The sequence below is a fragment of the Diorhabda sublineata genome, chromosome X (assembly GCF_026230105.1).
Source record: "Diorhabda sublineata isolate icDioSubl1.1 chromosome X, icDioSubl1.1, whole genome shotgun sequence".
Taxonomy (NCBI): domain Eukaryota; kingdom Metazoa; phylum Arthropoda; class Insecta; order Coleoptera; family Chrysomelidae; genus Diorhabda; species Diorhabda sublineata.
In genome coordinates, this window is record NC_079485.1 from 25,751,043 (window position 1) to 25,778,196 (window position 27,154).

General features: G+C 31.7%; 1 protein-coding gene and 1 long non-coding RNA gene across 5 annotated transcripts in view; both read left to right on the forward strand.

The window, feature by feature from the left end:
- The window catches only part of LOC130451413 (uncharacterized), a 111,612-nt gene that overhangs the window by 11,307 nt on the left and 73,151 nt on the right, over window positions 1-27,154 (forward strand). The gene's annotated exons all lie outside the window — the stretch shown is intronic.
- LOC130451414 (uncharacterized) lies at window positions 1,537-25,155 on the forward strand. The gene is made up of 2 exons (XR_008910727.1): window positions 1,537-1,657; window positions 22,735-25,155. It is a non-coding gene; the product is annotated as an uncharacterized LOC130451414 (long non-coding RNA).

The following is a 27,154-nucleotide window of genomic DNA, read 5'->3' on the forward strand; positions in this document are numbered from 1 at the left end:
TGCCATAGCGTCCAATTTACTAGAGCTACAAAATTGGCTTCTACACAAGCACAGATAATGTACTTTCATCTTTCCCGTATACTTCCAATTCATCTCCTCTACTGTAAAGAAGACCTTGTAGTTGGTTTTAAAACGCAGTTTATATGAAATTATTGCCCTCTTATCACAAAAATCTCTATTTTTCTTTAAATTATTTGTTTTTGAAATTCCAGTTTGGTATTTTCGATATTTTTATATCCCGCGTAAGAACCGACACAGAGCAGAGGCAAAATATGACGATTGGTTCATATTATTTACCAAATTGCATCCCTTATATAAATATTATATAACTAATGTCTGAAAAACATTATAGGTTTTTAAGGGTAATTTGGAGTACGTATGAGCTTATATGAGCTTATGTGTATTTTATAAGCATTTATCCTACCTGATTCCAAAGCTTTCATAAAACAGTTTCATTGTTGTCTTTTTGGAGCTTCAAGCAAACGTTAAACTCATTTAATAGGTTCACAAGTACCGTTATTGGCGTTTATACACAGAAGTTGGTTTCTGTTTAAGAAATTTAAAAGAAGTTTTATACCTCCTATACAATTATTCTTATAATCTTAGAAGAATGGATGAACTAACATGGTTATTGAAGTTTGTTAATATATCATTTCTATCTAACTTATATTTACTTTATACAACATTTTGCATTTTCTTTTTAAATAAATAAAGAGCAGAATGTGATTTGATTGTAATATTGGCAATCATATCAATTTTAGAACGACCATATCTAAAAAAGAAGTTAGCGATAGTGTCATTTGAGTCTCCTAACCAAACTTAAATAATAATAAGCTCGGATTAGGTCGTTTACGTTGTTTAAGGGCTTTTTATAGATAGGAACAAAAGTTACAAACAGCCATATTCTTTCATTGTAAAGCAGTACCGTAAATAGCCTTTTCTGCGCCCTGTGCAAGCTTTTATAACTGCGCCCTATAGGCACCGTAGCTAGAGCAATGCTATGTACAGGCCTACTTTATTTCATTGAGGGTGATATAATAAAGCACAAGGACCTTGATGTTGGTGGAACAATTATCTAATATTTTGGAAGAAAAATCTATTTTTTTAAGAACTAGAAATGATTTGAGCAAATAAGCAGACGAGCTATTTAAGTGGACCCTTCGCCTCTTATACCACCCACTGTGTCTCACTTTGTCTCACTCACTAAAATTCAAACGCAAATTCACAAGTGCAAAGATTTAATATCTGGACTTCATACGTTTATCATAAAACAATACCTGCACTACTTGTTATGATAGTTTTGAATAAGGAAGGTAGCATAATATAAATTGCGATCAAGTATGAATTGGTGAAAAAACGTTTATTCGAAAATATTTACAAATATAAAGTTTCATGAAAAATTACATTATCGATATGGCAATAAAATTTTTCCAATCAACTGACTGAGATAAAAAATTAAAGTTAGTCAAAGTTAGGTTAAGGTAATAATCGATGGATCGCCTTCTATTTACCATTATCTTAGTCACGTACAGTGATATTTTTAAGTTTGTTGCAAAGAAATTGAAATTTGTTGAACGTATTAATATTTTAAATTATATATGTTCAGCATATCATTTCAAAAACATACAAGTCAGTAATGATTTCTCATTATAAAAAGGTCAGTATGCCAAGTAAAATAATAATTTATTGTTGTAATACATGAGAATTGTTTTTTGTTTGTTACAAAGTGAAGGAAGAGAAGAATCTTCAGTTGGGTTTTGCAAAGTGTTATATAATTAATATAATAGTTGTAATTGTGTAATACTCTTGAATTAAAATTTAAAAAAATAAAACTGCTAAATAGTTAAAGATAAACGACGATGACATCAAAAATTTCGCATACATTTTGTGACCTTTTCAGTTTGACACAAATTACCTAATACTCGTATATGAAGTACTTCAACAACATAATTGAGACAACATAAATGTATTTACGGTACTTAATTCATGCACAAGATTTTCTTAGTGCTAAGTATACACAACATAACAAAAAGTAATGCTCAAGCTATGATTTAGAAATTGCACTATATTCAATCTTGATCATACTGTTCATACATAAAATATATATCAATATATACAAATTTGTAATTAAATAGAATTAAAAACAAGTTACAAAGTAAATATTCCGGAGAACTTCTATATGGTTAAAGCTAAAATGAATACAAAATAATGTATTTCGGCATTTCGGAAAATAGTTTTGGCATTTGATCACACACAATAAAACCATTCGAACCCACACACACTTCATTTAATTGTCTTGTTCTAATATTAATATACGAAAAATAAGCAACTATCAAAATGATATCATTACATCAAAATTCACAGAATAGAATTATAAATTTTGTTAAAATGATTAATGACTTAATCCATTTCATAAATATTGAATGATTTTTTCTATTATTAGAGATCGATTTTTTATCTGCGTTTCCTTTATCTAATTTCCGTTTCCATTTTTAATCGAGCTTTAAGGAAGACTAAAAATAAAATATGTATCAAAATAGACGTAAAATACAAATCAATCCTCATCGTAACCTTTGTTGAAGTAATAATAGATTCAGCAATTTTTTGTCAATTCTACTGAGATATCCAAACCAAGTTGTTATTTCTAGATTTTAGTCTTTCCCCATTACATCAGTTCGTATTGAAACCTTTCTAGTGAACACCTTCACCTCGTAAGTACATTTCCGCTGCTTCAATTCTACTCTTGACTGTCTTTGAAAGTACCCAACTGTTAACACCGAGCACAAGAACTGTTTATTTTTTTATGTACGTTTATTTTGAGCTCTACTCAGATTTTTTTCTCGCCATATATTTTTTACTAAGAACTTGGTCATATAGTTCACTCTTCTTTCCATTATATATTTTCTTATCCCAATTTTAAGCTCGCGAATTCAAAACCCACAAGCAATTTTTTTCGGGTTAAAAATTTTCCATTTTCTAACCATTTGACATGATTTTTTCAAAATCTAGTTTTCCCTGCAAAAATGTAAGTCTTATTTCTTATTCATAATTTTTGTTTACAAAAATTCCTACTGCTCAGAAATTTCTAGGTTTTGCCCTTTTTTGTGTTTTATTTCTTCCACTGTAAATACTGTTGAAGTCTTTGTTTCAATACATTACAGCATAAACAATTTCACGAGCGCATTGGTTTACCGTCTACGCATAATTGAAATAAATAATATTTAGTTTACCAATAGAATGTTTACGTCATAGGTGAAATCAAGTAAATAAAGAAATCAAATATCCACACAGTGCTACATATATTAATTAAATCAGTGAACATAATTCCTTATTGCATTTGTAAAATGTTTCACTTCTTATTTAATTACTTGAACTAGTTGCAATTATATTTACACGAATGTTAGATTGACTAGGTGACAGTTCCATTGGTAAATAGTAAAAACTATAAGAAAAACGTTGGCTCCATCAGGAACGGCACTACCTACCATCTGCATGGTTTTTGGGTCAAATTCAGGATACATTGTTGTTGATAACTCTTTAAAAACTTTTATTTGTATTGATAATTGGTAAACTTTTTTCTAAATCCATAACGGTTGGTACAAATAAAAATCTATGTAGGATTAAACGGTTGTTAATTGAAATTATTATGAAAACTTTATATAAAAATAGCCAGTTTGTATTTTTTGGCCACACTCATTTGTGTAGACTGTAATTTAAATTACAATTACAATTATTTTTTGCCAACATGATATAACTCATTATAACGTATTGTTATTGCAACAAGGGCGGCTAATGCATTGCTGCAGAGCTATCAAAAAAAATTAAGAACTGAAAAAATGTTAACTGTAGGATTTGAATATTGGTCTAAATTAATAATATATAATTTTTAATATTTCGCAGTCACCTTATATTATGTTGAGATGCATGTAAGTGTTCTGTGCGCTCTTTACATGACCTAGAATGACCATGTTATAGTCCTAGCGGTCTTAAACAGTGGCGTGTTTAACTAGAGAAGTTCGCTGCGCAACGCTTAATACGATGAACAGATGCCATGTACCTAAATAGTTTTTTTGTTACCTTTCGAACTGCTTACTTCGCTAGGACGATTTGAAATGAATAACAATATACTATAATATGTTTACGTGATTAAATGCAGTATAAAAGATGATAAATATTCTGTGAATATTCATACGAAGAAAAGATAGAATTGAGAGAAAGATAACCCCATAACCAAAAATGATTGAATTATGCAATATATTATTTTCCTTGCTTGCTGTTTGATAGCGATAAAGCTTGATAGAAAACAGGGGCCGACGGTATAGGACACTAGAGTTTGAACATAAAAGGACAACTTTATAATTGCATGGAGTATAGGTTAATAGGATCAAACAATAATATTGCTCAATTGGGTTGTGATTATTGGTAAAATATATATAGGCATGATGAGAATGTGTCGCATAATTACATATTATCAAGAACTATTGATTGTATCAAAATTTATGAGGCATTTGAATTGTCTCCGCGTCAATGATTGGAATTTTAAATGTTTAGGATGAATTAGCCGCAACTGCTCTCATCATGGTTGAGGTATTGGAAATGTTTAATCTGTTTAAGATGCCCAGAAAATTTTTGAAAATTAAAACATCCTCATTTTCTTTAAAGACGATAAAAGTGAAGTACATATTGCTTGATGATTCAGAATTGTAGGGCAACTGTTCCAACATTTGAACATGGAACATGGAAGCCGATAAAACTTATAACATTTTTTACCACGAGCCGCCACTGATCTAAAATTAATGGAATGCTCCTGCTCCGACAACGAAACAATAAATTAATGTTAGAGTTATCCACCGAGGAGATGCAGATATGTACTAACTGAATAGACATTTTTTAGAGGGTAATATGTGGGTGTAACCTCGCTGTGCTTTAATATATTATTTGAAAAGAAATGGTGATTAGCATCATCATCTTGTGAAATAAGTTACAGATACATTTAAGTTGATTTTTATTTTAGTTTTTCTATGATGATAATTGTTTATTTAACTTTGGGGATATGAATATGTGTCTCACAGATCCAATAAAGATTTTTTGCTGACCATTATCTTCAATTTTATCGGTTTACCTCCCCTTTTATATGGGAGCTGAATTTATCGATCTTTCACAGAATTCCATTCTACCATCTGAATTAGCTTCTGTTAACTCTTCTTAGGAAAGTTCCATAGTACGGTATTTTGACGTGAACTTGACTTGATTCTTCTCGATACGTGAGAAAATACTTTCACATCATCTTCAATGAAGTTCTCTTTGAATTTCGCATGAAGTTTATAAATCTTGTTAATTATGAGGACACATCTCTGATAAATATTTTGCCACTTCAACTTTTCTAACAACTGGCAGATAACAACACATTATTCCTCGATTTTGTTTGATTATTGGCTGACACTTTTTAACTACTTATGAGAAAATGTTTTGACAAAAATTAGATCCATGATCCCAAGAGGGTGTTTCACTAATAATAAAGAATATGCACTATTCTATACCTGCGGATAGCACCCTTAACATTAAAATTTATGTTGACCTGTCTTATATTTTTCTCAAATAAGTACACGAACCATTTAATTCCGTATAATGTGTAGAAAATCATAATTGCAACAATCATTGAAACGATTGTGACATTGCGGAGACTACAGTCTGGTTATTTATTTTGGTAACTGCAACTTTTCTCATCAACTCAACTTCATCATCATAACCTGAATAAAGATTGATTATTCCATGCAACTATCAATTTAAGAAATACCGGATAAACTTGGAACAAGTTTTGAAATATAAACCAGATAGTCCGCAAATTAATATAAACATATCCTGTTACATATCGGTTTAATAAGACAAAGTAGGAAATCAATGAGGCCGCGTGACTCGTATTATAATCCTTTAAATACTCAGTTTTAGCGATTTCAAGGTCAGGTTGTGTCCTTAAAAGATTTTTGATAGACTCCATTTCAATCCGGTTTGATTATATCAGTTTGGGGGTACAGCGAACCTTCGAATGACAGGTTTAACGGGCTTAGCGAAGTTAATGAGTACATGAAAAGCTTATAACAATATCACTGCGAGAAATCCAGTTAAATATAATTTATGCAAAACTGAAAGTGGTCTTACAAAAAAGTGGATCACCTAAATGTGTTAAGAGGTATAAACTAGTCAGAAATATAATGAACGGCTTATAAATAAATAATCATATTCGAATGTGCAAATGCAAGTGTTTCTATATAATCATATTTTTTCATAAAACCGCATTATTATTGCCAGTTACGATTTAGGAATGCTGATCTAAACTGATATTTGCTATAGTAGAATTGGGAACGTAATGTTTAACTCAATAAAGTGGTTTGCATTAATTTGCATGAAATATCTTGTACTATGAAAGGGGGGAACAAGCACTTGAGGCAAAGTAAGAAGCCTGAAGCATGGTTAGATCATGATGAGATATCACATCTTGAAAAATAGTGTGATGTTTTATTTTGTGAATGAAAACTTGTAAAATGAGCAGAGCGAGTCAAAAAATTTCACAAACAGAATAAAATCACTTTCAGCACAAATGTCATACAATATTTTTTGCCCTATCTTGATAATAAAATAGGTAAATTTGGAATGACATTGTTATTGTAAATAGCAAAAATTGCCATTGCTATATTTTCTAACAAATGCTTGTTTACAAATCAAAAAGACGCTGTTATTTAAATTGCGTTCTCGTACAATTTTTGTCTTTGGTTCGTGACTGCTTAATATGATTATCGATAGTAGAATAATTAATAAAAGTGTTCATTTGGTTATTCATTTGGATATTAAAAATTCTGCAAGAAAAGTAATTCCTCCATAAAAAATCAGCTCGGCAGTACGATGATGCATATGCGTGCCATAAGTGCCCTTATGGCACGCAATGACGTTAGCAAATATTTCAAAATAATGTCATATTTGAAATGGAAAAGTGAAGTATATCGTTCTGAAAAATCAAAAATTCTCACATATGAACAAGTTGAAGTTTATAAACAAGGCACCAGATGAGAATGAGTATGATGGTTGTACTTGCAACTACAAACTACCTACCCAGACCATCCCATTAATTCTAAAATAAGACCAGAACTCTATTTTGCTGAACAAAATCACAAGATTTTTTCTTTCTTATGGATACCATCCCATATAGAAATGTATGGTAACGAAAAAGCAGGGGCATAAAGTGGGAGCATAAAATCCTCTATAAAATCCAAAATAAATAGTGCGTGGAAAATTAATGGAAAAGTGCGACTACTAAACTAAACAAAGTGAAAAAATCAGCAAAGATCCTGAACCAAAATGCAGCTATTGCAATGAAATACTTTCTGTGAATCACTTACTTACTTAGAACGAAACGCCATCAGGCGTAACTTCCTTCTGGCGAACTATAAGACATTCTAGGCACCTCATGTGTTAAGCATAATTCAAAAGTTTTTAGAATCTATTGATGTTCTGAGGCTCATACAGATTCAAATTAATTTTATGTACAAAACATCACTTGTAAATCTTAATGACGCTAATGACCCCACGCGGTCGATTCGTATTATCAAATAGAAAAAGTACTAGAGAGTTGTGAATCGAGGATAATTACTCCCTAAATATGGGAAGAAAAATATTTGGAGTCAAAATATAGAAAATAGGCCATGGAAAAGACTAACTAATAAAGGAGTAGGGATATCTGAAAATAATCTATAATAATAAAGGCATAAATAATAAGATTGCTAGGAAGGGTAAGCAGAATATCTGTGGAAATATATGCAAGTAGAGCTCTTTTGAATAGAAATGGGTGATATAACAGAAATGGTAAAAGACAGCTAAAACGAAGTTGAGAGGAAACGAGTGAAATAAAATAAGATGAAGAATAAAAGTATCTAACACGAAGTTTCTCAAGGCTTGTAGTCATTTTTAATGGAAAGTTCTTAGAGTATGGTTCACGAGGTAAAAGTCCACTTGTCAATGAATGAAGTAAAAAAGAAACAATATTCTTTGATGGGAAAATCTCTGTCCGATCGACGAAGCATGATGATTTTTTCGATTTATTTAGAAAATTTTAATGTAAAACCCCGTATGCTCGACGACAGCTATTGCTCTGAATTCATGTCAAGTTTATATATGATTTCTTGTTTGTGTGATTCGTGTGAGTTATAATATTTAGCCTTTCGAATATTGTGGCCTATGAACACAAATTAATATACTATTGCATATAATAATAGTTAATACTATGATATCATCTTTTTAATCTAGATGTCCTTTGAAACCCATCTTTAATGAAAAAATCAAACATCCTTGATTGTATCAGGTATTATAATGGTTCTGGGTTGGTACGCTAATATATCCTATAATTTATCTTACCTATTCAGCAGCTAATACATTTTTAAAATGAGCATTGAAGGCTTGGCTTTGGGACAAATTCAACATGAAAACATAATTCATTCATGTATTGGTTTTATAATTAGTGAGTTATATCTGTATTACTTTTTTAGTAATATTAATATTACGTATTATGGAATATAAATGATTATTTGAAGTTTTTTTTGTCATATTTATTTATCTATGATATTTATTTTCAATTGGTATATGTAGTGAAAAACGCATCCTGTTTCCGCTTTTATAATTATTGTCTGAATGAACTTTAAGAATGTATTGAATTCTTTGAACCGAAAATATTTGAATTAAAAAAAACTAGAAAGTCTCTTGACAAACAAAAGAGAATAAAGAATTTGCATGATATAACTATGAATTGATTTTTTTCAACAATTATTATTATTAAATTGATAGCAACCAGAGACAAATTAGGTTACGGCTTATCAGTTTACTATTACTGTAGCTTCAGTGAGATCGTGTTTGTATTATTGGTTGCGAAACATGCATCTAGACACCCTTTACAAATGTTATGCTAGATCTAAAAATGGACGAGGGACTATCCGAGTAAAAAAATTTCACAACTTATTGGAACGTTTGTGATACTACTTGGAAAATAAGACAACAGCCTTCTTCTCATCATGTTAATGCAAAGTATTAAAATTATTTTTCATTTAACCACTAATAGTCTTCACAGATCAGATTCAACAATATGCCATTTCCTGTTGTTTCCAAAAATAGAAAGTGTGCGGAAACAAAAACTTAACATCATTTTTGACTTGACTGATGATATAGAATATTATAAAATATTTTATTTTAATATTACATATATTAATTTATTATCACCTCCAATAAATACCCCTCCTCTATCCCATCAGGAAATATTTTTTTGTCGGTTCCTCCAGGATGTGCGCGAATTTTTCTTTCCCAATCTCAACGGACTCAAATCTTATTTCTTTTAATGCAAATTTGACCTTTGGAAAGAGAACGGTGCAAGATCCAGCGAATAATGTGGGTGATATAACGCTAGGATGCTCTACTTGGCTAGATACCTCTTGAAGGACAGTGCAGGATGAGCTGACGCCTTGTCTTCATAAATAATCCATAACTTCTTCCATCATTCGATTTGTTCTTTTCGTATTATTTCACGGAGTTAAATAAGAACGTGAATATAATAATGTTCGAAAGTCTCACCTTCATGAACTCTGTGAAGGTATAAAATTCCATGAATATGGATAAAAACAATTGCTTCGAATTTTGATTTGCTTATTTCCAATTTTTTGGCTCTTGTTGAAGTTGGATTCTTCCAGTACGTGGACTGGCGCTTTGTTCCAGGACCACAGATAAAAAACCAAGATTCGTCACACATTATTACCTTCTCTAATAAGTTTGAGTCATTTTCAATCTCATTTAAAGTAATAATACCAATATTATCGCGAGGTTCTTGCTGTTTGAATGTGAGGATTTTCGGCAACAATTCTGCACACACTTTTCGCCTGTTAAAATTTCTATGTCGAATTGTCAATTCCTATAGATTGAGCAATTGCACGAATATTTAGCCGGTTATGACGTGGCAGAACAACCCGAACGTGAGTCATCTCCAATATCTCAGCCATCTTGAAAACATTTAACACAGTCAAAAACATATGGACGCGACAAATATTCCTTGACATACACTTGTTTCAATAAATTATAAGTTTCAGTTGCAATTTTTCCAGGTTTCGCGTGAAATTTCACAACAATCCGTTACTATATGTTTACTTCGAACATACTTATGGCAAAACAAAAAACAACCCCTATACAAACGAAGACCAGTCATCGTATTGAAGAGAGTAGAATTCGGGCTAAACGGCTGACAGTCGCTAACCTTTGGCGCCTGCGTACTTTTCTGTTGCAGCGCTAGTCTCCTTACAGCCAAAAACTGTATTAATTCATATTTTATATCAGCTTTGATTGTAATAAAAAATTCACTGTATTTTTGTATCACACACTATATTTCACATGTTTCGAGTACGGGAAATGCTCTAGCCAGTCTTATAACAATTACAAACAAAAAAATTATTGAGAAATAACATTCGAATTATTCATATTATTTTATGTTTCTTTCAATATGGTTTTCTCAATCAGCCCGCAAATCAATGCAGGTATAGAGTAAAATTGAAAATAAATGTTCGTTGTGACATTCATTTTCTTCGTCAATTATAACTTTGATGTTATAGTACTGCCAAGTGTAAATTTCTAAATGGTTAGTTAGTGGTTTTTCCCATCGAAATATGTCCATAAGGTCGCAACTATTCTCATTATGCCTTGATTTGATCCAAATATTCCAATCCACAGCAAAACTATTTAGCTGTTGACCAGAAATGCCAGATGATCATAACTGAATTTCTAGAATATTCATTAGTGATTTATCTGCAAAATATTCAGAAGCAATCACCAGTGTGTAGTAAATGTGTGCAAATATTTGAGAAAGTTCCTTTCGCATTTGATATAATTTTGATTTAATTTTTAAACAAGCAGTGTGTTGTAATACAAAAAGCGTTATGTCACACTTATCACTTACAAAGTCTTTCAAGTAAGAGGTAGTCTTAGCTTACATAGTTATTTATTGATTTAGCAAATGTCTTGGTAGTCACATTTATTTATCACCTTTAATTCTAAGAAAAAAACCTCGAGAAAAGGATGAAGAGAGAAGGAGATGGAGCGGTAGTAAATTCGGATAGCAGAAAGATGATTTTTTGGTTTGGTAAATTCTTACAGAGAAATTTGAGATGCAATATTTGAGTGAACTACCAGATTTTAGGGTGCTATTTTGAAATAAAAAAAACTGAATTAGATATTATAGAAATATTACAATTGAGTGACTGAACATTGTGAAGTATATTACAAACTATTTACACAGTATAAAATCAAGCGACTGATTTTAAGAACTGAAACCAAACCTAACTAATCTGTGATACTTTTTGGCCGAATTTACCAGTGAATTTGAAACGACCTTTGTGACACCAAAGGTCAGGTAATTAATTTGGCCGAATTTACATCCCCCGGAGAGATGTCCTTCTACCGCATTATCATTGTAATTACTTATTAAACCTCTGATTTTTCATTTTCTTTGTGTAGAAAGAAAAATAATATTAAGGAAATGTTACACATTATTCTATTATGTGTTTTGTAGAAGTGGATTCGTCGGAAAATTTCGTGTACGAACCACGTGATAAATATAGAAGTACTTTATGTAATAAAATACAAGAATGAACTTTTATCACCGATAGTAAAGGGAAGTTAGAATATATAGGTAACAAAATATTGAAAATAGTGTAATTTTCATGCACAATTTGACCTCCTCTCTGCTTTAAGGAACTAAGACACATGTTTGATTTGTACATAAAAGTAAAAGCATTATAGGAAAAAGTTTTTATTAATTGTATATGTCATTTTAATGCTAATCATAACCGGTATACGTTCATTGAGAAGTATTAAATTTATTTACCAAACTAGAGAATAAAATGAAATGAAAACGTATTTTCAAAATTAAAATTAGTATATTTTGTTCACTTTTTGAGTATTTTTGAAACAAGTATTTTGTTAAAATATAAATATATTAAATGGCAATATTTCAAAAACTTTTCAGAATGCGGTAGGTTTGCAAAGAATTTTTAAATTGAGAATTGAGAATTATCATAATTTTAAGCACCTTCCATCGTTAGTTAACAATCATATTTTATCTTATATGTATTAACAATTTGACTTAACTTATAGTGTGTGGTGCATACCAATTGAGTGATAAGGAAGTGAAACACAAAAATTTTGAACTTATTTCAATAAAACTCGTTTAAAAACCTTGACATATACCAAAACATTCTTCAGAAGTTTCTATAGTTGGCCTTGCTTTCTAGTGCATGGATTTTATTGGCAAGGAAATAAATGACATTTCTTCTTATAATTATTTCCATTTCGATACTTAAATGCTCACCACATCAGACAAAAGTTGTGAATTTTTAAAAATCCAATGAAGCCGTCGGTTTCACTAATAATTCAACGAAAGTGTTATAGTTTAATTCCATGAAGACATTTCGTATCATAATTTTTAATTGATTGAATATAAATTGTAGATAAATTTTTATTGGCCAGCTTTCACTGAATGTGTGCTACTCTACACTTATATTCAACATTGAAAAAGATAAAAACATATTGTAGATTCCATCCACAGTCATGTTCTGTATAGAAAATCACTTTCATCAATTTTTTTATTTATATTTATGTTCGTTTAACTAGCAATAAGGTAAAACTTATTGTATTTATTGATCTGAAACTGTATATCACGTCATTCAATAAAGCTATATAGCCCTTGTTAAATGATTCATCACAAATAATGTTAATTTGGTTTGAGGTTTTTCCAGACAATATGTAATAAACCAGATGTCTTTCAAAATTTATCTTTCTTTTAAAAACTATCAAAAAAAACTAATTTTGAAACATAACAGACCTAAAATCCAGAACATTTAGATGCATCAATATATCAAAAGGTCTAAGAAATGAGAAATTGAAGAAATCAAGATTTTATATCATATCGCGATAAGAGGTAAAACCAGCTCAAACCTCAGAGACCGACAACTTTGTTGTTCCCTAATTCATGGAAACCATCATAATAATTATTTTTTATGCACATACTATACAAAAAAAAGTATTAAAGTATGAGTTGATAAATCTGTTAGAATCATTTTCTTTTTTTAATGATCATTCACTCAAGCAGAGAAAGAAAGACGGAGAAAGTTTAAGAAGATCCGCACAAAGAGGAGAAAATAGTTACCGAGCATTGTTTATTGATGACCATCATGTCACTTATTGAGGGTGTTTAATCTATGTGAAGCCACAATCGGCACAGTAGCCTTGGAAAACGAAGAAGTGTGAACTGGAGCGTTGTCATGAATCCAACGGACACCTCGGCTGAGTTTGCCGCACCCTTTTTCGATAATTTTTTAAGTCAGAATAATATGCCGCGTTCACGGTTGTATTTCATTCCTAGAAATCAATCAAAAGGATACCCTCGCAGTCCCAAAATATTCTTTGGGGATATTTTTGGCACGAGCTCTCCTTTCCGATGTCACTTCATGAAATCTCTTTTGGATGTCGGATCATAGTGAAAGACCATAGTTTTACCACCCGTTACAATTGATCAAATTACAAACACAAGCTCTAGAAGTCACGATCGCAACATTCTAGTCCACGCTGCTTTTGCACTGCGTTGAGAATTCGAGGCATCCACTTTGCAATAATATTTATGGTATTCAAATACTATGATCTATTGTTTTTTGGTGCTGGTTACTTCCACTACTTTAATGTTTTCTGTAGTAATCGCCGACACTAGACCTCTCGCACGTGGGTCACCTTCTAATTAGTCTCGTCTCCAACGACTAATTTTTAATTTTTGGTAATGATGGACGCAGATCACCGTAAACAACCTCCATTCTGTTTTTGATTTGTAATGTTATTAATTTTTTAGTAAAATTGTAACAGTTCTGAACTCAGTTTGAGACATTTTTTAAAACAACTTGACGGAGTGATCATCCAAGCTAATATAATAAGATGGATCAAAGCAGCAAGCTGTTGAAACTTTTCACGAACGCGTGCATACATAAAGATTTTTGCTATCACACTCTACTATATGAGGCCAAGACCTCATGGACCGCACTACGTACTACTAAAACAGATATTGTTTTAGCTACTTAGTAGTGAATGCTGAGTCATGAATAAGAAAGCGGAAAACATGCTAAACGCATTGGAGAGAGGAATGTGAAAATTTTTTGGAGGGATAAGAGTGGAACAAGATGGATCGAAAAGAAGAACGAATGTAGAGATTTAAAGATTATATGGTCATGCAGAGATCGGCTATATAGTAAGGGCAAAGAAGTAAACAGGTGAGTGAAAAGAGCCTTAACAAGTGGAGAAGGCACAAAAAGAAGAAGAGGGCGTCCACGTAGAAAATGGCTAGATGCATGTAAGGAAAACTTACAGAAGTTAAGCGCAATGCAGCCGTGAACAAAAGGAGTTGGAGAAAAGCAATAAAGAGACTTCAAGTCATGAGCCTATAGGGCCTGCAGTACTGTTATATATATATATATATATATATATATATATATATATATATATATATATATATATAGTAGAATTTCACTGTGTTAAACATTTATTATAAGTGGAAAAATTTAGAAGAACCGAATAAAAATAATTTGACGATTAAATATATTTAGGATTAAAAATAGTGATGGAGCAATTTACACATGTTCCTTGATTATTTAATCTAATACGAGGGAATCTGAAACTTGTTCGGATTTAGATGAGGACAAAAGTGAAGTATAATTAGATTAATTCAATTCAATGCATCAAATTTGGTGGAAACTGCTGTTGTAACACTGTTCTCTCATTTACCAAGGAACAAATAGATTTTGATTTTAAAAAACGTGTTGTTAATATATTTATTTATTTATTCCAATCATTTTAAATAGTCAAGTAGCAAATTCTACTGAAAAAATATTATTATTTCTATCAATTTCACTATATTTGTGTGTAACAACAAACAAAGGTATGGAAAATAATATTTTCGTCTCTCCATCACAAATCTAATATAATTAAATGTAGAATGACCTTTTAACTAAGACATTAACAACTATTATTAGAAGAAATTACTCCATTAATCATTTTAAAATGTTAATTATGTTTTGAATAGAGAAAATTTATCATAAAATTTCGTAACTGTAAGCTATACCTCCAACGTTTCAAAATAATAGCCTAAGATCAAGTGAAACAATGATTGTTAATAATCTCACATAACACATGTACCAATCATAAATATTATCTAATACGGTAGTACTTTCAAGAAGGTCGATAATATTGTTAGTATCCCTGATACTGAACAAAAATAGAAAAAAACCGATTATCAAATCGTATATGCTAAGAGTTTACAGAGCTCTCATACGCTCAAAGCTTGACTATGGTCCATTCCCAAATCTAAAACTGACAAATTGAACTCTGTACACATCACTACTCGTCGCCTCTGTCTTGGCGCCTTCCGCTCAAGCCCTGCTGCTAGTGTCAATGTTGAAGCTAATGAAGCACCACTCTTCTTGAGACGTCAATCTCTTCTGCATAAAAAATTCTTCGACCTAATTATTTATAAGGATAAAAGGATAAGGATAAAAAACTGAATCCTGTGTCGGTTGCGCTGTCACTACAAACTATGAACTCATAAGTTATTTCCGGTTACCTTCGACGTGTAGGTTTTACTCTGGTTAATTATACAGTATCCTTCATACTTTCAACTTTATCATTCTTTCTCATAAACATATCGCCATATGTATTGCATCCCTTTCATCTATACAGTCAATTAAAACTATATCCACCGGCTATCCAAAATTGTAAACCATTCACGACATCTATCAAACTTTCATTGCTATTGATATAACAGTCTCTTTCATCTAGCTTCCATCGCACATTGGTATCGCTGGAAACGAATCTGCAGATCGCCATGCCAAAGAAGCCACAAAGAATCATCCTGAAATCCCAGTTCATCTGGCCAATGATCTGGAGACTAACTGTGAAGCTGTGACAATAAGAAGACTCCTCATCAACCATACAAAACTTACTCATGACTATTTGATATCGTCAGAAAGTCGTCAAGTCTGCCTAAGTTGACACGTTCCTGTGTCTGTTTGATATGAAAACCAATTACAAGAAGATACTCAACTACATGACAGAAATGAGGAAAATCCTGGAGTTTCTTAAAGTAACCAAGCTGTCTGAGAAAATATATGTATTTGTGTACTTTTATTTAACTTATGTATCATATGATTGTTTTTGTGTGGCAATGACCAGCGCTGTCGAGGCACGTTAAGCTGAAACAAAAAAAATCTTATGTTTATCTCGTAAACGTGTAAAAAAGCAAAAAAGCTTTTGTTAGTGGAAGTGAATGTCATAGATTCGTACTCTTTCACAATTACAATGGAAAATTACTGCAAAAGAATCATATATTAAGATTGTCAAATATTCAAATGAATACTTTGAAAAACAACTGTTCACTGTATAAATTTCTATCTGGTGGAATGAAAGTTGTTAAGAAAACTACTATTTTAAAAATTAATCTAAAATACTATTATTTTCACGGTCTTATTGTTTATATTTACTTTAAAAAAAAACAGCATCTCATAAAGTTTCACTTGTTTGGTTAAACAGGTGACGGCTGATTCACTTGAAGAAATGGTTAGGAGTTAATTATTTATTCAAATAAAAGGAAATTGACTTTTCTATTTAATTGTTCATTAAGAGAGCAGGGGGTTATTTTTATTCAATATAGTGTGATATTATTTCTATTGACGAAATAAACGATTTCACTAACCGGCTTGATTACGCAACATTTGTTACAATTAAAATTTAAAGTCAATTAGTATATTAGATTGAGACATAATTCATTAGTTATAACGCAATGTGTCTATACTTTGAATTCTGTCATAAAATCTATGATTTAGTTCACTTCTCATTAAAATTATTACCAAGACATATACATATTCCTGAATATATTAATCATAAGCATAATAATCTTTCGATCTCATATTTGAGGTTAGGAGTAACACAGATTCATTGTAAATTCAAATATAAAGGAGCTATTTTGGTGCTCTATGCGGCTCTGCAAGTACACTATTGTAGAACCGTATGTGTGTTTGTGTGTGTATGTAGGCGGGTCGAAAATACTTTACTTACAGAGTCACACACAAAACACATACATAAACACGCGCACAAGAAAAGAACAGAAAACAAACTCTATACAAGGCTATACAATGATAAATTCAAAGCAAAAAAATTTTCACCCAAAAATCAGGACCAAGACTTGATCTTGTTGATATGGTTTTGCAGTGTATTAAGTGGTCACGCCAAGACTTTTTTTCGTAGATATCTAGTTAGTCTAGACCAGTTCCATGCATAAACAAAATATTCCCAAAGCAACGAACAATGACTTATTAGAAGTGTCAGTGTAAAGTTTGACGTCAAAAAAATAAACCAGAGTTACGCAATAAATTAAAAGAAAAAAGATGTCTACCGAAATTGTGAAAATCGAAAATTTGGAGTATCGAGCCATCATCAAATATTTGAAAGGGTTAAGAGGTAAGCAGATTCACGAAGATATGCTTAATACCCTTGGTGATCAATGTCCTTCGTATACGACCATCAAAAATTGGACTACAAGCTTCAAACGAGGTAAATTTTCCATTGAAGATGATGATCGATCGGAAAGGCCAATTTCTGTGTCAGTCCCCGAAAATATGGATGCAGTTCATGACATGATTTCATCAGACCGTCGAATTGGGCTAAAACGGATATCTGAGACATTGAATATTTCTTACGAACGCGTTCATCATATAGTTCACGTCAATGTGGACATGAGAAAAATTGCTGCAAAATGGATCCCCAAATTTTTGAATGTTGACTAAAAGCGTGCAATGGTAGAAGCATCACGTTCGATCTGTGATCGATTTGAGAACGATGTAGACTTCTTAAACCGAATTGTTACTATAGATGAGACTTGGGTACATTTCTACGATTCAGAAACAAAGCAACAATTGATGGAATGGCGACACTCTGGTTCTCCAAGACCTAAGAAGTTTCATGTCCAAAAATCTGCTGGAAAAGTTGCTTGCTTAAATTTTTTGGGATTGCCATGGAGTAATCATGATTGATTTTTTGGATAAGGGTGGAACAATAACTGGAGATTACTATTCGACATTACTGACCACTCTACGAGAAAAAATTAAAGAGAAAAGACGCGGAAAGCTATCCAAAGGTGTTTTGTTTTTGCAGGACAACACCCCTGCACACAAATCTCATGCTGCTATGCAAAAAATTCGTGATTTAGGGTTTGAATTACTAGAACACCTCCCTTGTTCACCAAATTTGGCTCCGTCTGACTATCATCTCTTTCCTCAACTGGAAGTTTAAAAGGTCGTAAATTTTCTTCCAACGAGGAGATAATAAAAGGTGTGGAGGTCTGGTTTGCAGAACAAGAAGAAACATTTTTATTGAAAGGTCTAGAGACGTTGCAGGTTCGCTGTAATAAATGTATCCGATTAAGAGGAGAATATGTTGAGTAATAAAATATTTTGACATTGAAATTTTGTTTGGTTCTATAGTAGGCTAAGAATTTTTCAATATATCCTCGTAATTGAAGGATAAAGAAATGGAGTGTTGTTGATACAAGAATATAAGAAAAATGAAATTAACCTGTCTTATGTAGACTAATTCAGAGATATTTTTTTAAAATATTATTGGCTACTTTTTTCTAGATCTAAAAATTATATTAACAGTCAGATAGTGACCAAAATATATAATTTAAGTATGTTTATAGGTTTATCAGATTTCAAGTCAACATCTCGGATTATATCAACTGCTTGGTCTTGATCGTGTTTGGTCTTAGTCTAGCAAGGTCTTTTAATACTCTCCGTCTTACATAAGTCTTGCACTGCTCGATTTTGGTCTTGATCGTGCTTGGTCTTAGTCTAATATGAGTCTTCTAATACTCTTCGTCTTACATAAGACTTGCACTGCTCGATCTTGGTCTTGAACGTGCTCGTTCTTGGTCTAACATGAGTCTTTTAATACTCTTCGTATCATATAAGTCTTGCACTACTCGATCTTGGTCTTGAACTTGCTCGGTCTTGGTCTAGCATGAGTCTTCTAATACTATTCATCTTACATAAGTCTGCACTATTCGATCTTGGTCTTGATTTTGCGAATCTAAAGTCAGTTCGATACATTTGGGGCCAATAGCATTCTTCTCTGTGTAATTGACTAGAAAGGTTTGGCGCCAATGTTGAAAGATGTTAGTGCTCGTCTTGCCAGCCACACATTTATTGATACTTATATGATATAAGTACTTGATACATATGGAGATGTGTAACTTAGATACTATTTCATTTCACGAAGACTTCTCTTTTATAGAATTAAAATCAAAACATAGTTGTTAGCGGTCATCACAGCGAATGCACACAATGCAATTTCTTTTACACGCCTACACATCTTAATATGGGTCCAATTAAGAAAGAAATTACCTTGGTGCCAACGTGTGAGCACTCTATTAAAAGCTCTACGAACATAAGCTAGTTGGTCCAACCGTTGGACCAACCGTTGGACCAAATATTGGCCCCAATGTGTGGATCTGGCGTAAAGCTGTGCTGCAAGTCCAACACCAGTCTTGCTTATTACCAAACCCGAAAGGTTATATTGATACTGCTGTGGCCAGAATAACATACCTAGAATAGCGGGTTATCAAATTACAAAATTCTAGTCGCCGTTTAATATCTATTAAACAATTAAACAATTAGAATTAATTTTGATTTGAAGTAATTCATTTCCAATAATAGTAATAATTGAGAATTTAATAATATGATTATCAACGTTAATAAACGTAGTCAATGAAAATTATGCCTAACAAGTGTAATTATCTTACTCCGTATCTTCAATTAACTAATTCTCAACAAATCAAGAATGTTTTCAACAAAGTCTAATTACCTTGTCACGATTTTAAAAATAATACGACCTTGACTATGATTTTCATCAGTGAAAGTATGTACAGTAAAAAACATTTTGTTTGAGTCGAATATTATAAAAAATATATATTTTCCATATCTTGATTCCTATCTTTATATCGATGATGGCATCTATTGAACAAATTTGCATTTTCTGCACTCGTCTATTATTAAATGCATTGCGCAATAAATATTTTTCTAATATTCGTACTTTAAGTATTACTGACCCAGATTCCAATACCTTACGTAAAGTGAGAAATTTGGCCTTTGGATAAGCTGAGTATCTTGATATTTCAATTAGTAATTTATTCTTTTCATTTTAATTCCTACCTTGGCAGATACTCATTCATTATATCTTGATTTACGTTTAATCATAAAAGTTCTTTATTTTAAACAGTATTAATTAGTAATATCTCAATAATATTACAGAAGGTTTATGATATATATTGCTTACTTAAAACAATGGCTTACCTTCAAGTTTGGCTATGAAATTAGAACAAAACTTTGCGTATGTAGATATAATCAAATCATCAATCAACAAAGTCTGAAAGACTGTAGAATATTATAAAAAAATAAATCAACACTTCCTTTCAACTAATTATCTCTAAATCCGCCATAAATTCAAAAAATGTATGCGAAAATAAGATGTCTACTTAATCTGTCTCGTTGATCTTCGATCTCCGATAATCTTATTCCGTATTTTCTGGTGTCAACATATTTTTCTACGTCTTCTATGTGTGATTTTGTCAATTTCTATAACCACTTTTTAATACAACATACCATCTTTCCACTTTCCGAATTTAACAATTCCTCGCGAATTTGTTTTGGTGTTGTATCCAGTTTATCCATTGTGAAAAATTCTGTGACGCTTCAACTTTGGACAACTCAGAATATACGAATCAATAAAGTCATCTTTTATCGATCGACACAATTTATTGGACATCCGCCACTAATTGCATAGAATTTTTCACGATCATGCAAGAAATTGCATGCAAGTCTCTGTAAACATTAAAAGTAAACAAATTTGTAACCTCAAATTTTTACTAATATTTTGTACATAGCTTAATAATGAAACTAACGAACTTTTACGAAAGATAATGTCAAGATCTTACATGAAACAATCAGATGTACTTCATCTGTGCATGCTTTTTATCAAGAAATATTGCGTCTTGCATTGCATGTTGTATTACATCATGTCAAACGGCCTCAAGAAAGTGACTAGCCTCCAGTTAATATATGAGATGCAATAGAAGAGACTCTACCCTTATATTCATACCTGACCAAAACAGGGTCAGATTATGTATGGTCGCAACTCCTTCGGCTGTGTCAGTTAAATTCGAACTATGAAACAGTTTTTATTATAAAGTTCTATAATTTTTTTTAAATGTTTATAAAACAGCGCAAATATTTGCCCGTTGAGCGAGGCCACGAAAAATAATTTTCATTGAAAGAGACTTCAGCTTTAACGGGCATCCCTGAAGTACAGTTTTGAAAACTGTGACTAATTCGATAGCTCCTAAAAAACACAAAAAAAGACAATTGTGTGCAAAAGTTTCATTGATATCTCAAGATTGAATTCGAAACTATCTTTATGGAATGTACGCCAACGTTATTGTCACTTTCACGGAGACCGTTCCAGGAAAATGATGGTGAGATTTATTGTGGCGTACTTTACGTCATTTAGGGTTTTGAATCAAAACAACAAACAAAAGGCAGTCAGATCCCTTGAAAAACTCAGAATAGAATATAAATAAATACAGCTAGATCGGAATACCTAGATGAGACTTGGTATGACACCCACGGTACATCCAGTAAAGGATGAGTTGATGGTTCATAAAAATGTTGCACCAAAGCTCCGTCTATTGAAGGTAAAAGAATAACTATTCTGCATGAGGGGTCAGAAGAAAGATGGATACCAGAATCTCTGTTTTAAGCAGCCAAGAATATTTCGGATTCGTTATGAAATAAATGAATGCCAATATACTACCGAATAGCCGTATTGTGATGCATTCTATCATAGCATACTCGCCAAATGAATAAGAAACCAGGTTCCAGTAATAGAAAAAGTGAAATACAATACTTTTTGAACGTGACATATATTTCCATGAAAGTAATAACGTTTAACAAGCGTTAGAAACTGTGAAAAGTTATAATTTTTCCTAGGGATACATTTCTGACGAAATTGCTAAGAAAGCAGGTGGTGAAGTAATTCGGCTTTTATTTTCAATCCGATTGAGTTGACATAAAGTCTAACAATAACACACGTACGTTACAACATGTGAAAAAATTGAGAACTTATAAAGACGTATGTACACAAATATAAATAGTTTAGGACCCATAAAAAACTTATTATTGATTTGCAAAATAGTAGCGATAGCGCAATTGAACAATATCTAGAAATAAATAAAAATGTATATTTATGTATTAATATTTTGGGCATCATTTAGTAGATTCAGGATTAAAATTTAAGGGTCACATCATATTAAAATTTCAAATCCAACAATAATACAACAATGTAAATCAAATATACCTTGTATCAAAATCAAATAAATTTTATAAAATTCAAATTTCCCTATAAACCATAAGGAAAATGCCAGGTATTATAATAGTGTGCATAATGCCCTTCCAATAAATAGCCATACATCTATGAATTTTGGATTTTATACAATTTTATATAGGTGTATATATTTTTATGTACATATAATATAACTGTTCAATTTCATTTAAAATCTGTTCTTCTTTACAGAATAAAATGATAAAGTGATCTTTTTATAATATCGACTATCCACCAATGAGAAGGATTCAGTACTAAGTATATTAACATCATATAATTTATTTACCTCAGACAGTAAACATGGGATGTATGAACACAAGTATTAAATCAAACTGAATTGATGAACAGGTAAAACATAATAACAGTGTATATACAATATACTACAATATTGAATAAAGTACGGATATTTTTAAATGTAGAAATGAATTATTGGTTCATAACTTCCTTTTTTAAACAATAAGTAACGTATTTCATTTAGCTTATCGTGAGATTGGCAGTGAATTAAGAATTAAATAAAAAAACTTCTATCAACACATGTTATCTACAAGATTGTAGCTAACCAACAGGACCTTACACAATGAGATTGTCTTGATAATAGACACTGAATAAAATTATATCGGAATGTTTGCACAATTAAACCTTGAGAAAACAAAGAAGATATTTATATTTATATCCAGAAAGCTTATATTAATAATATACAAGTGACGCTGATTTTGAGTAGTCAAAATTAATGCACTTTTGTAACCAAAGCTTTCACATCTTAAAAACTTGAAGCCAACAACTTTTGGAATACTTTCACAAAATTGATGAATTGCTTCATCCATCTCATTCTCTATTGGGAAACGTCGACCACATAGATGTTTATTTAGGGTAAAGAACAACCAGAAACCATACATCTGAAATAGGGAGAATCTTCGAACTTAATTGCTTCCAGAAATCTTGTACGATGAAACAAAAATGCGTACATATCTCAGCATCTGTGACTATTTTAGAAATAATACGATATAGATTATTATTTAACATTTCTAAGGTTTCCTGTGCGATTATTACTTGCCTTGTCCACCGAACAAGTACCAATTTTTTCCCATGAAAATGATGATACAAAACTAAATTTACTGTTGCGAGACCAATACTAAGAGTGATCTCAATCACTTGATAGATACATCTTGAATCTTCTTCGATAATACGTCTCATTCTCTCAATGTTTCCAACAGTAGCTAAAGAGTAGAACCTACAAGCACGTGCCTCATCACCAAGTGATATGCGTCCCCTTTCAAATTCGCTCGTTACCGCTTTTATCACCAAATGTACACTGCAACTGTTGCTGATTTTGTTATTAACCTTGAAATCATAGAAGATTACAGCGCGCACATGTTCTCTTGACAAAATTCATATTCCGATGCAATATGGTATGTACCACTCAACTGCAGCTAGATTTTACTACTTAACCTTCCATTAGTCGCGCCTGTATCTACGAGATACATGGCTAACTTTTTGCTAAATATTTATGTAATAGTTCTAGAAAATGGAAATTTGCAGTAGTTCTCGGCAGATGTATCTCGAAGCCTTTCCTAGAAGTAAAATCGGCTGATTTTACTTTTACAACCCCTGGCCACCCTAAACCCGTCCGACCGCCGGATTTGTATCTGCTAGATACAGCGCGACCAAAAGCGGCAGTTTATATTCAGATTTAGTTGGGATAAGTTCTCGTTCATTTCGACGTTTTGTAATTATTCAAACGAAAATTTTGTTGTTTTTAAGTTTTTATTTGTTTATTTGGATATACAAAAAATGAAATGTTAGTTTCATATGTCCCGAAAAAAGGAAAAACCGTAGTCCTTATTTCCAGTTTGCATGTGGCGTCGAACGAAGTGGAAGAAGATGCTTCAAAAAAGCCAGAAATAATATCATTTTATAACAACACAAAATCCGGCGTTGATGTGGTCGACAAGCTTTGCGCTACTTATAATGTTGCTAGATCAACTAAGAGGTGGCCTGGTAATTTTTTACCATTTATTGAACGTAGCTGGAATCAACTCGCCGGGTGATATTGCTTGGAAACAAAAATACGTTTGTCACAAGAAGAGAATATTTGAAAAAATGAGGACTAGCCTTGCTAGACGAACAACTAAAAGTGAGGGCCCAAATAAAAAGTCTTCCACGACAAACCAAAGATTTGCTCAAAAATTACAAAACCTTGGAAGCACAACAAGAAGTTCAAGAGGCAACACCTGGACCAAGTAATAGAAAGCGATGCGAACCATGCTATGTAGAAAATAAGAAAACGTCACTGTCTGCATATTGTTGTAAAAAATGTGGAATTTATTTATGTACAAAACTTCATACAAATATGATTTGTAATAAATGTTATAATAAAGAAATTGAAGAGGGTGATTACTCCGATTAATTTTATAAGTTTGTAAAATATTTTGAATAAATAATGTAACTTTAAACCTAGTTCTGTCGATAACCTAATTAAAATTTTACACATTTTACATATAAAATAATTATTTTTTTTTACTTGAAAAAATGTTAAATTAAAAGTGGAGAAAAGAAGTATTCATATAAAATTTGCTGTATTAATATATTAAAAATAATAATAACAAAAAAAAATGTATTTGATATATGTATCTGCTAGATACGACGCGACCAAATACGGTAGAAATACCCGCGCGACTAACGGAAGGTTAAGGATATTGACATTTGAAAAAATTTAATGTTGCTAGCCCAAGCTCCGCTAGTTTCGTGACTTCGTATACTGACGTAGATATAATTTAAAACCCCAGCAATTAAATTCAAATTTCAGTCCTCAAATTTCTATTTTGTGGTTTGTATGGGCTATCATCTAGTAACCACTTATTTTATAGTCGGTTTACACAAATGATACAAGGTCAAATTAATTTGATATTATGTTTCATTTACGCTGCAAGTCCATTAACGTAATATATTTATTATCATATCCTCATAAATATTGAAGTTACAAATTCATTTTGAAAATATACAACGTAAGAATATATTTTCGGCGAAAAAATTTATTTCAGAATAACTATTTGGTAGTGGTACGAACTGCTACGAAGGTTGCTACTTAAGTTTTAAGATAAGGCAACACTGATGTGAATATGTCAAGTCTAACATTGACATGAAATTTAACATTTTTAATGGTGAACATATTCAGAATGTCTTGCCATACGAGTGCTATTTGAGTTGTTTACAGATAACTGAAACATTAATCTTGGTTGAAAATAGAATTAAATCGCGAATATTTTGTGCAATGTTAAACCAACAGCAGTGTGCCAATCAAATCGCGTAGATAACGCACCATCTCGGGCCACCGTGTTTCGCTGATGTTCAGAATTCAATTGTGGTCGAGCTTCGTTACAGAATGAATTTCATCAAGGTCCTCCAAAACCGGCTGTTGTGCCAGAAAACATCGATGCTGTGCGTAAACTGATATTGCAAGATCATCGTGTGGCATCTCGTGAGATTGAAGCATAATTGGGCATTAGTTCAATTTGGCCTTCAAAATGATTTGTTTGTATAAACTAACCAGCGCTCAAAAAAAGCCGTGTCAATTGGTGCAAAGAAAGAAAAAATATTTTGAGAACAATAGAGCGAGCCATATCCAATTATAAATATTTGTTTTTATTTGTCCATCTCAAAACTTAGGTAGCCAACCTCGTATAAAATAATATTTAAACTCCACCATTTCTAGAAAACTCCAATTTTACAGTAATTTGAGAATGATTGTTATTTGATAGCTCAGGCGTAAACACCTAGACGTAGTAAATTTGGTCAGAATCATGGAAGTAGGAAAGGAAAGACGTCATGTGTACGAAAACTTGATCAAGACTAATACGATCCGTCATGTCTTACCATGAGTTAACCATATTTCAATGGTTCAATCGTTCTACTTCCATGGTAATAAAACCATCTAAATATTATAGGCTAACTATGTTACCATTCGTACATGAAGAAAAACCGACGTGCTTCATATATTTATTCTGCATTAGATTCTTATTACAGGAAATCCCTAATTGGCATATGCAATTTTTTCTTTCATTGTTGTATATACATTAAGTTTTGGATTAATTTTTTTCGATATAAGTTTATTTGCCCGTATAAACTCATTCAGTATCAACTAAAATTGGTTAAGAATATTGCAGAAGGTTGATTTTTGTTCAAATGACAAATAATCAAAATATAGTAGAAGTTTTATTTCCGTCTCTATTAAGTAATGATAAATTTTGTACACCATAAAAGTTTTTTCTAAGCTAGTTTTAGGTTAATTTATGTATTCTGCTAGTTTATTAAGACATAGATTTTCTAATGAGGTCATCTTGATTCCGAAACAATGTGCAGTAAGTCATTAAGAAATTTTATCTAGTATGAGATACGCTAATTCTCATTTGTTATACACAAAACATAATTAGATAGGTGTGAACAATTCACATGATAATACACGAGAGATAGACAATCAATCTAGTGAAGGATTTATCTAGGAATATATACGTTCTAGTTAAGTTCAGTTGTACAATATGAAACAGCTTGAGGTGAAGTAATATTTCGACAAAACTTTACAATAAATTTTCTAAATAATAACTTGTATGACTCA